At 40.3% G+C, this 12,956-nt stretch overlaps 1 long non-coding RNA gene across 2 annotated transcripts; it reads left to right on the plus strand.

Moving 5' to 3' along the window:
* Positions 1 to 4,687: 4,687 nt before the first annotated feature.
* On the plus strand, positions 4,688 to 12,459 carry LOC142732853 (uncharacterized). Of its 2 annotated transcripts, none has more exons than XR_012879701.1 (3): positions 4,688 to 5,117; positions 12,091 to 12,178; positions 12,271 to 12,459. It is a non-coding gene; the product is annotated as an uncharacterized LOC142732853 (long non-coding RNA). The 2 variants fall into 2 exon arrangements; XR_012879700.1 differs by lacking the exon at positions 4,688 to 5,117 and adding an exon at positions 11,316 to 12,007.
* Positions 12,460 to 12,956: the final 497 nt, after the last annotated feature.

The following is a 12,956-nucleotide window of genomic DNA, read 5'->3' on the forward strand; positions in this document are numbered from 1 at the left end:
ACTGATAGTACACAGGCATATATCTATATACTGATAGCACACAGGCATATATCTATATACTGATAGTACACAGGCATATATCTATATACTGATAGTACACAGGCATATATCTATATACTGATAGCACACAGGCATATATCTATATACTGATAGTACACAGGCATATATCTATACACTGATAGTACACAGGCATATATCTATATACTGATAGTACACAGGCATATATCTATACACTGATAGTACACAGGCATATATCTATATACTGATAGCACACAGGCATATATCTATACACTGATAGCACACAGGCTTATATCTATATACTGATAGTACACAGGCATATATCTATATACTGATAGCTCACAGGCATATATCTATATACTGATAGTACACAGGCATATATCTATATACAGATAGTACACAGGCATATATCTATACACTGATAGTACACAGGCATATATCTATATACTGATAGTACACAGGCATATATCTATATACTGATAGAACACAGGCATATATCTATATACTGATAGTACACAGGCATACATCTATATACTGATAGCACACAGGCATATATCTATATACTGATAGTACACAGGCATATATCTATATACTGATAGTACACAGGCGTATATCTATACACTGATAGTACACAGGCATATATCTATATACTGATAGCACACAGGCATATATCTATATACTGATAGTACACAGGCATATATCTATATACTGATAGTACACAGGCATATATCTATATACTGATAGTACACAGGCATATATCTATATACTGATAGTACACAGGCATATATCTATATACTGATAGTACACAGGCATATATCTATACACTGATAGTACACAGGCATATATCTATATACTGATAGCACACAGGCATATATCTATATACTGATAGCACACAGGCATATATCTATATACTGATAGAACACAGGCATACAACTATATACTGATAGTACACAGGCATATATCTATATACTGATAGTACACAGGCATATATCTATATACTAATAGTACACAGGCATATATCTATATACTGATAGCACACAGGCATATATCTATATACTGATAGTACACAGGCATATATCTATACACTGATAGTACACAGGCATATATCTATATACTGATAGTACACAGGCATATATCTATATACTGATAGTACACAGGCATATATCTATATACTGATAGTACACAGGCATATATCTATATACTGATAGTACACAGGCATATATCTATATACTGATAGTACACAGGCATACATCTATATACTGATAGTACACAGGCTTATATCTATACACTGATAGTACAGAGGCATATATCTATATACTGATAGCACACAGGCATATATCTATATACTGATAGTACACAGGTATATATCTATATACTGATAGCACACAGGCATATATCTATATACTGATAGCACACAGGCATATATTTATACACTGATAGAACACAGGCATATATTAGTACACAGCCATATATCTATATACTGATAGCACATAGGCATATATCTATATACTGATAGTACACAGGCATATATCTATATACTGATAGTACACAGGCATATATCTATATACTAATAGTACACAGGCATATATCTATATACTGATAGTACACAGGCGTATATCTATATACTGATAGTACACAGGCGTATATCTATATACTGATAGTACACAGGCGTATATCTATATACTGATAGTACACAGGCATATATCTATATACTGATAGTACACAGGCATATATCTATATACTGATAGTACACAGGCATATATCTATACACTGATAATACACAGGCATATATCTATACACTGATAGTACACAGGCATATAGCTATATACTGATAGTACACAGGCATATATCTATATACTGATAGTACACAGGCATATATCTATATACTGATAGTACACAGGCATATATCTATATACTGATAGCTCACAGGCATATATCTATATACTGATAGTACACAGGCATATATCTATATACAGATAGTACACAGGCATATATCTATACACTGATAGTACAGAGGCATATATCTATATACTGATAGTACACAGGCATATATCTATATACTGATAGTACACAGGCATATATCTATATACTGATAGTACACAGGCATATATCTATATACTGATAGTACACAGGCATATATCTATACACTGATAGTACACAGGCATATATCTATATACTGATAGCACACAGGCATATATCTATATACTGATAGTACACAGGCATATATCTATACACTGATAGTACACAGGCATATATCTATATACTGATAGCACACAGGCATATATCTATATACTGATAGCACACAGGCATATATCTATATACTGATAGTACACAGGCATATATCTATACACTGATAGTACACAGGCATACATCTATATACTGATAGTACACAGGCATATATCTATATACGGATAGTACACAGGCATATATCTATACACTGATAGTACACAGGCATATATCTATATACTGATAGTACACAGGCATATATCTATATACTGATAGTACACAGGCATATATCTATACACTGATAGTACACAGGCATATATCTATACACTGATAGTACACAGGCATATATCTATATACTGATAGTACACAGGCATATATCTATATACTGATAGTACACAGGCATATATCTATATACTGATAGCACACAGGCATATATCTATATACTGATAGTACACAGGCATATATCTATATACTGATAGTACACAGGCATACATCTATATACTGATAGTACACAGGCATATATCTATATACTGATAGTACACAGGCATATATCTATATACTGATAGTACACAGGCATATATCTATATACTGATAGTACACAGGGATATATCTATATACTGATAGCACACAGGCATATATCTATATACTGATAGTACACAGGCATATATCTATATACTGATAGTACACAGGCATATATCTATATACTGATAGTACACAGGCATATATCTATATACTGATAGTACACAGGCATATATCTATATACTGATAGCACACAGGCATATATCTATATACTGATAGTACACAGGCATATATCTATATACTGATAGTACACAGGCATATATCTATATACTGATAGTACACAGGCATATATCTATATACTGATAGTACACTGGCATATATCTATATACTGATAGTACACTGGCATATATCTATATACTGATAGTACACAGGCATATATCTATACACTGATAGTACAGAGGCGTATATCTATATACTGATAGTACACAGGCGTATATCTATATACTGATAGCACACAGGCGTATATCTATATACTGATAGTACACAGGCGTATATCTATATACTGATAGTACACAGGCGTATATCTATATACTGATAGTACACAGGCGTATATCTATATACTGATAGTACACAGGCATATATCTATATACTGATAGTACACAGGCATATATCTATATACTGATAGTACACAGGCATACATCTATATACTGATAGCACACAGGCATATATCTATATACTGATAGTACACAGGCATATATCTATATACTGATAGTACACAGGCATATATCTATATACTGATAGCACACAGGCATATATCTATATACTGATAGTACACAGGCATATATCTATATACTGATAGTACACAGGCATATATCTATATACTGATAGCACACAGGCATATATCTATATACTGATAGTACACAGGCATATATCTATACACTGATAGTACACAGGCATATATCTATATACTGATAGTACACAGGCATATATCTATACACTGATAGTACACAGGCATATATCTATATACTGATAGCACACAGGCATATATCTATACACTGATAGCACACAGGCTTATATCTATATACTGATAGTACACAGCCATATATCTATATACTGATAGTACACAGGCATATATCTATATACTGATAGTACACAGGCATATATCTATATACTGATAGTACACAGGCATATATCTATATACTGATAGTACACAGGCATATATCTATATACTGATAGTACACAGGCATATATCTATATACTGATAGCACACAGGCATATATCTATATACTGATAGCACACAGGCATATATCTATACACTGATAGTACACAGGCATATATCTATACACTGATAATACACAGGCATATATCTATATACTGATAGTACACAGGCATATATCTATATACTGATAGTACACAGGCAGATATCTATATACTGATAGTACACAGGCATATATCTACATACCAGTATATTAGCCTGTGCACTGATAGTACACAGGCAGCTGTTAGGACATACCTCAATATGCCCTAACAACAGGAAATATGGTAGGACAGCCCTGGGGTCCTTCAATGGACCCTGGGCTGTCTGCCCATATATGGTATGTCCCTCAATCGCGTCACAGGGATTCCTGCGATGCGATCCAAGGGGCATCTCCCTTTCTCCTGAATGCTGCAGTCCGCTGTGATCGCAGCATTCAGGGGAATAGCGGCGGAGATGAGAGGTTTCTCTGATCTCCGCCGTTATAGAGGGGGGCTGTGGCTGTGTAATACAACCATTGCCCCGCTCCTGACATAAGTGAGAGCGCTGTCAGCATGAGGTGATGCGGCCGGCGCTGCACTATAATAAGCGGCGGTGCAGGCACTGAAGACAGAACATGGGGGTGTTTTGCAGCGCGCCCGCCATGTTCTGTCTTCAGTGCCGGCAATCATTAGTGCAGCGCTGGCCGCATCGCATCATCCTGACCCCGCGCACTCGTCATGACTCAGGAGCCGGGCAATGACTATCACACAGCCGCAGCCCCGCTCTCATACATTCATGTGTTACTATACTGAGCTGTGCGGCCGCAGAGCTAAGTATCGAAATACATGAAATAACGGTATCGAAACAGTATGGAAGTTTCGAGGCATCGTGCATCCCTAACGGTCATAGATGGGGTCATAGAGTTTGGTGGTTTCTTATGTTGATCTGTTAGATTCTTCGCACTCTCTGCTGTATTGTACTGAATTGTTACATATGTGAAATCAGGGGGAAGATCTGACTATTATTAAAACAGAGGATGAAGAAGAAGAGCGAGTGAGGGTCGATCAACCGTGTAAGAGTGAACCGGAGCAGGAAATTCCAGGAGGTGTTACCAGAGGTCAGTAATAATGAATTTAGAAAGTGAACTCCGTGGTTTATTAAGCAGGACCTGCTGTGTTATTTGTTGTTGTTTTTTTAACCACATTCCTCCCCTTATACTTGGCGTCCTCCAGATTCCAACGCTGTCATTTTCTTTTTTGCCCCCCTCCATGTTGTTCCACTACAGCCCTTACTCCGTTTTGCACCTAACATATGCGTGTTGTAATTAAAGGTACAAAGAGGAGACACCATCTCTCCTCAGTAGGCGTTGCCTCACTTTTTGTTGTGACGCTGTCCAATCAGAGCGGACCGCTTCACAGCGATGCAGAAAACCTGCTGATTTTGAGAAATTTCCTGCAGGTCTTTGCATCGCTGTGAGGCTGTCCACTATGATTAGATAGCGTCACAGCAATGAGCGAGTCAACATCTACTGAGGAGAGAAAAGGTCTTCTCCTTTCTGTTCTCTTTAAGGTGGGGTTCCTCCTTAGTTCTACATTACAGTAACACGTCAGACAATGTGTTATACATAGTGCAGGACCTGAGGGAGCTGTGACTGCACATAGAAGTTCTCTACAAGGTGTTCTATGAATCCGGTCATGCACTAGGCTTAGCATCAGATTTTGGGGGGCAGCGGCTGCGATTAACAGCTGCACTCTAGGCCGAGATCTAGGAAAGCTCAGCTCAACCACTTACAGAGAATGTGTCATCAGAAAATGATCTATTGTACAAATCAAGTTTCTGTTAAACATATTTTTTATGATTTTTTGGTGGGTTTTTTTTATATTATTTTTTTGTCTTTATCTAATCTTGCAGTTTGCCCTCTGGCCAATGAGTCTCATAGTAGACTGCTCCTTACAGTTCTCAGCACTCATCTCATTATCATCACAGGCAGGATTACACTGACAGGTAACATCTATATATGTAGATAACAAAGAATCCACCATTCATAATAGACTGACCCTTCCTGTTCTGTAGAGATCATTTCTCAGCACTCATCTCATCACAGGCAGGATTACACTGACAGGTAACATCTATATATAGATAATACAGAATCCACCATTCATAATAGACTGACCCTTCCTGTTCTGTAGAGATCACTTCTCTGCATACATCTCATTATCATCACAGGCAGGATTACACTGACAGGTAACATCTATATATAGATAATACAGAATCCACCATTCATAATGGACTGACCCTTCCTGTTCTGTATAGATCACTTCTCATCACACCTCTCATTATCATCACAGGCAGGATTACACTGACAGGTAACGTGTATATATAGATAATACAGAATCCACCATTCATAATGTACCATCTCATTATCATTACAGGCAGGGTTACACTGACAGGTTACACCTATATATATATACTTGATTTTGTGTGTGTGTGTGTGGGGGGGGGGGTGCTTGCCGCTGATTCTTCAAAACAGCTGATAAGCGGCTATGAAGTATCAGCGGCGCGCGTTAACACTCCGCTCTGCCCCATACACTCACACACACACACACACACACACACACACACACACACACACACACACACACACACACACACACACACACACACACACAGCACTGCAGACACGAGAAAAGTGTTAAAGGGGTCGTCCAGGAAAACATGGCGCCGCACCTGTCCTCAGGTCGGGTGTGGTATTACAGCTCTGTCCTATTCACTTCAATGGAGGTGAACTGCAATACCAGACACAACCTGAGGACAGGTGCGGCGCTTTGTCTCCAATCCGGACACCCCTTCTGTCCTGAGATGACCCGACGGGGGAGGCGGGTGTCAGAGCCACCCACCGCCATCACTGCAGACAGAACCACAACTACGGCATGAGGGCAGGGCTTGTCATGAGTGCACTGTCTCTCGTTATGGACAGATTTATAGTCACATGAACCCCGTCAGATGAACCGGTAACCTAGGTCCGATCACATGACAGAGGGGGATCACCAAAAACGCTGTGCACCCTCAGCCCGTCCATCCAGCCATTTCCTGGTTATATCTGCGTCTGGGAAAGCTGGGTGACCACCATTACCCCTCCTACTGGAGTGTGAGAGGTTCATTAGTCACATCCCCAAACTCTCCAGTAGGAGGGGTAATGGTGGTCACCCAGCTTTCCCAGACCCCTGAACGGTAAATCTCTCTAGTTGTGCTGAGAATGTTTGGGAATGTGACAGGGGTCTGGGAAAGCTGGGTACCACACTAACACCAGGCATATTATCACCCAGCATTATACAGAGTCTCCTGCACGACTACAGGGGGGGCCGTCGGGTGGGGGGGGGGGGGGTCACGAGAGCGGGGGTCTGTGAGATAGAGAGTGGGACAGACACACACACACCTTACCTGCAGTGCAGCTGGTCTTCATGATGGCGCCTGCTCTCTCCCTGCAAACAGCTGCTCTGCTGTGTGACTCTGACCTGCGTCTGCGCAGTACAAAGCCAGATAGCAGAGGCAATGGACAGGAGCCGTTCATTGACTCCTATGCACTGGAGCTGCCGTATTCCATCTCTGTACGTGTCGTTAATCAACACATACAGAGATGACAAAAAAAATGGCAGTCCCCATAGAGACGTAAAAGAAAGAAAAAAATAAAAAGTACAACACAAATAAATACAATTTATTTTAATGACCTACTAAAAGCAATATTATATAAAAAATAAAATTTTCCGTGACACCTTCCCTTTAAAGAGCTGCAACAGTGTGTATATATGTATGTGTGTGTATGTATGTGTGTATGTATGTGTGTGTATGTATGTGTATATATGTATGTGTGTGTATGTATGTGTGTATATATATATGTGTGTGTGTATGTATGTGTATATATGTATGTGTGTGTATGTATGTGTGTATATATATATGTGTGTATGTATGTGTGTATATATGTACAGTGGAGGAAATAAGTATTTGATCCCTTGCTGATTTTGTAAGTTTGCCCACTGTCACAGTCATGAACAGTCTAGAATTTTTAGGCTAGGTTAATTTTACCAGTGAGAGATAGATTATATAAAAAAAAAAAAAGAAAATCACATTGTCAAAATTATATATATTTATTTGCATTTTGCACAGAGAAATAAGTATTTGATCCCCGACCAACCATTAAGAGTTCAGCCTCCTCCAGACAAGTTACACGCTCCAAATCAACTTGGTGCCTGCATTAAAGACAGCTCTTACATGGTCACCTGTATAAAAGACTCCTGTCCACAGACTCAATGAATCAGTCTGACTCTAACCTCTACAACATGGGCAAGACCAAAGAGCTTTCTAAGGATGTCAGGGACAAGATCATAGACCTGCACAAGGCTGGAATGGGCTACAAAACCATAAGTAAGACGCTGGGTGAGAAGGAGACAACTGTTGGTGCAATAGTAAGAAAATGGAAGACATACAAAATGACTGTCAATCGACATCGATCTGGGGCTCCATGCAAAATCTCACCTCGTGGGGTATCCTTGATCCTGAGGAAGGTGAGAGCTCAGCCGAAAACTACACGGGGGGAACTTGTTAATGTTCTCAAGGCAGCTGGGACCACAGTCACCAAGAAAACCATTGGTAACACATTACCCCGTAATGGATTAAAATCCTGCAGTGCCCGCAAGGTCCCCCTGCTCAAGAAGGCACATGTACAGGCCCGTCTGAAGTTTGCAAATGAACATCTGGATGATTCTGAGAGTGATTGGGAGAAGGTGCTGTGGGCAGATGAGACTAAAATTGAGCTCTTTGGCATTAACTCAACTCGCCGTGTTTGGAGGAAGAGAAATGCTGCCTATGACCCAAAGTACACCGTCCCCACTGTCAAGCATGGAGGTGGAAACATTATGTTTTGGGGGTGTTTCTCTGCTAAGGGCACAGGACTACTTCACCGCATCAATGGGAGAATGGATGGAGCCATGTACCGTCAAATCCTGAGTGACAACCTCCTTCCCTCCACCAGGACATTAAAAATGACTCGTGGCTGGGTCTTCCAGCACGACAATTACCCGAAACATACAGCCAAGGCAACAAAGGAGTGGCTCAAAAAGATGCACATTAAGGTAATGGAGTGGCCTAGCCAGTCTCCAGACCTTAATCCCATCGAAAACTTATGGAGGGAGCTGAAGATCCGAGTTGCCAAGCGACAGCCTCGAAATCTTAATGATTTACAGATGATCTGCAAAGAGGAGTGGGCCAAAATTCCATCTAACATGTGTGCAAACCTCATCATCAACTACACAAAACGTCTGACTGCTGTGCTTGCCAACAAGGGTTTTGCCACCAAGTATTAAGTCTTGTTTGCCAAAGGGATCAAATACTTATTTCTCTGTGCACAATGCAAATACATATATATAATTTTGACAATGTGATTTTTTTTATTTTTTTTTATATAATCTATCTCTCACTGGTAAAATTAACCTAGCCTAAAAATTCTAGACTGTTCATGTCTTTGACAGTGGTCAAACTTACAAAATCAGCAAGGGATCAAATACTTATTTCCTTCACTGTATGTGTGTGTATGTATGTGTGTATATATATATGTGTGTGTATGTATGTGTATATATGTATGTGTCTGTATGTGTGTGTATGTATGTGTATATGTATGTGTGTGTGTATGTATGTGTATATATGTATGTGTATATATATATATATATATATGTATGTGTGTGTATGTATGTGTATATATGTATGTGTATATGGATGTGTATATATGTATGTGTGTGTATGTATGTATGTGTATATATGTATGTGTATATATGTATGTGTATATATGTATGTGTGTGTATGTATGTATGTATGTGTGTGTATGTGTGTGTATATATGTATGTGTGTGTATGGATGTGTGTATGTATGTGTATATATGTATGTGTATATATGTATATGTGTATATATATGTGTGTATGTGTATATATGTATGTGTATATATGTATATGTGTATATATGTGTGTGTATGTATGTGTATATATGTATGTGTATATATGTATGTGTGTGTATATATGTATGTGTATGTATGTATATAACACGCACACACACACACATAAATAACGGGTAAATCTATTTTCAAAAATGACAAAATTGTTTATTTTTAAATTTTTTTTGTGATTTTTCTGCTCATAATAAAATTGTGAAACATGGAATTAATTAAACTAATCTAGAAAATGAAAGCCTCATAAGTCTTGTAAAAATCAAAGTTAAAATAGTTGTGATATTCAAAGCGGTTGCAAAGTTATTATCGTCTAAAGAAGTGCAAATCAGAAACTGAAAATGTGACCTGGACGCAGGGGCATCAATGACCCCTGGTCATGAAAGGGTTAATTATGTACCGAAAATACAATTGAAAAAATCTACAATCAATATATATATATACCGTATTTTTCGGACTATAAGGCGCAGTTTTTAGCAAGAATAAATCTTGCTAACAAGTCCCTGCGTGTTATGGTCGGCAGTGCCGGGCCCCCTGACCGCTCCTTACTTAACCCCTTCCCGACCCGTGATGTGCCAGCACATCATCAGGCGGGGGAGGGGATGATGTATGGAGCGGGCTCACACGCTGAGCCTGCTCCATACACTGCAGGTGTCAGCTTCTGACACGCTGCACTACCGGCTAGGAACAGAGATGGCGATGTTTAACTAGTTAAATACTGCGGTCAATAGCGACCGCGGCATTTATATTGGTTTTCCTACGAAGGACATTTATGACATATCCACAGGTGTAATATCTCTAGAACGGGGCCCCCTAAGCCCCATTCCATCTTACCCGGCTCCGCGGTCTTCCGGCCACTTCACTTTCTGGTTACATGTTCTGAGCTACGCAGTTTCCGCAACTCCCATAGAACTGAATAGTAGTTACGGCTACAGAGTAGCACGCTACGCTGCTTCTATAACTGACATTCACTACTATGGGAGTTCCGGAAACAGCGTAGCTCAGCGAGTTACGCTGTTTCCGTAACTCATCCATGTATTGCAGTGTATTGTACCAGCGATCTAATGATCACTGGTTCAAGTCCCCTAGGGGAACTAATAAAATGTGTGTAAAAAAAAAAACATTTCCCATTATTCCCCAAGAACAATGTAAAAATAATAACAAAATTGGTATCGCTGCATCGGTAAAAGTCCGGAACTATTACAACATAGCATTATTTGACTCACACAGTGAACGGTGTAACAATGTTTTATTTAAAACCCCTGACTGTCGGTATTCTTCTACCATATTACGTTATAAATGGCCGCTCTGTTGTAACGGTTCACTGGGATACGCTTGTTGTGATGTCATCTAGAATGTGGGCAGATTCTATTTCTCTGAGCGTGACGTCCTCTAGAGAATCTGAGCGTGATGTCATGTGAAGGGCGGGGCCTGTGATCTGCATGTGTTCCGTTTGCACATAATGGCCCTCAGGTTGTGACATCATCAAGTTTATAAATTGGGGTCACACATTGACCGCGGTGTCAGTTTCTCTTGCTGGCTCTCGTCATGGACGTGTCTCATATGAAGAGGAGGAGGATGGTGATGTTTCCAATGATGAGTGTTGTAGAGAAGATGGAGGTTGGCGGACGCCAATTTCCGGAGGACGTGGAGATGGAGGAGGAGGATGAGAAGATGGAGGCTGGCGGACGCCAGTTTCCAGAGGACGTGGAGATGGAGGAGGAGGATGAGAAGATGGAGGTTGGCGGACGCCAGTTTCCAGAGGACGTGGAGATGGAGGATGGGAAGATGGAGGTTGGCGGACGCCAATTTCCAGCTCCTGATGTGGAGATGGACGACCTTTCGGGGGCTACGGTTAACATCAGGGCCTCCAACCCCCGAAAGAGAAAGTGGCCATTTTAGTAACATCTGCCACTTGGGGCCCATTTACCATCAGGGCCCCCAACCCCCGGGAGAGATAGCGGCCATCTTATTTCCATCTGCCGCTCGGGGCCCATTTACCATCTTTAGGTGAGGTAAGTGCCGTCCACTGATGATCTTCTCACCTCACGACTCTTCTACAGCCGCCTGGACACTGAATTTCTGATTTGTTTTGCAGTTGTCACCCCAACATCGTGGCCTTTACCACCTAAACCATCTGAAATTCCCATCAAGACTCATCCAGTGATGAGCAGACGCGAGATCCGGTAAGTCTGACGTCTTCCGCTCGTCTTCATCTTCTCCTTGTGGTGAAGGTTTTGTGAATTTTTTTGCTTATTTGTATTTTTTCCTTTTCTAGGATCCGACTTTGAAAAATATGAAAAAAGTTTTCGGTTTCTTCTGATCCAGGATCGAGCTGTGTAAGGGTGGACTGGCGGCCATATCCACGGGTGAAGAAGGACCCTCCCCCTCTTCATCTCACCGATCATCGCATGTTAAAGGGCCGGAGCCACAGAAAACCGCACAGAAATTCTACCAGATTCTATAATAAACAGATTTATTTTTACCATTTTTAGTGTTTTCATTTCTAGATTGGGGAATTTATCCAGGGAACCTGTGTTCTATGGGGGTCCGAAGGTTATAGGTGTAATACTCTGCAGAATATATCACTCTGTATCTGTCAGGAGGTGGAGAGGACAGAGCAATGTTCTGCAGATATCTAGAGAGGTCAGTGGTGTAATAATCTGCAGAATATATCACTATGTATCTGTCAGTAGAGGACAGAGCAATGTTCTGCAGATCTGTAGAGGTCAGTGGTGTAATAATCTGCAGAATATATCACTATGTATCTGTCAGTAGAGGACAGAGCAATGTTCTGCAGATCTGTAGAGAGGTCAGTGGTGTAATAATCTGCAGAATATATCACTCTGTATCTGTCAGTAGAGGACAGAGCAATGTTCTGCAGATATCTAGAGAGGTCAGTGGTGTAATAATCTGCAGAATATATCACCATATATCTGTCATGTGATACAGGAGCAATGTTCT

This window comes from Rhinoderma darwinii, unplaced genomic scaffold, assembly GCF_050947455.1.
Source record: "Rhinoderma darwinii isolate aRhiDar2 unplaced genomic scaffold, aRhiDar2.hap1 Scaffold_914, whole genome shotgun sequence".
Lineage (NCBI taxonomy): Eukaryota > Metazoa > Chordata > Amphibia > Anura > Rhinodermatidae > Rhinoderma > Rhinoderma darwinii.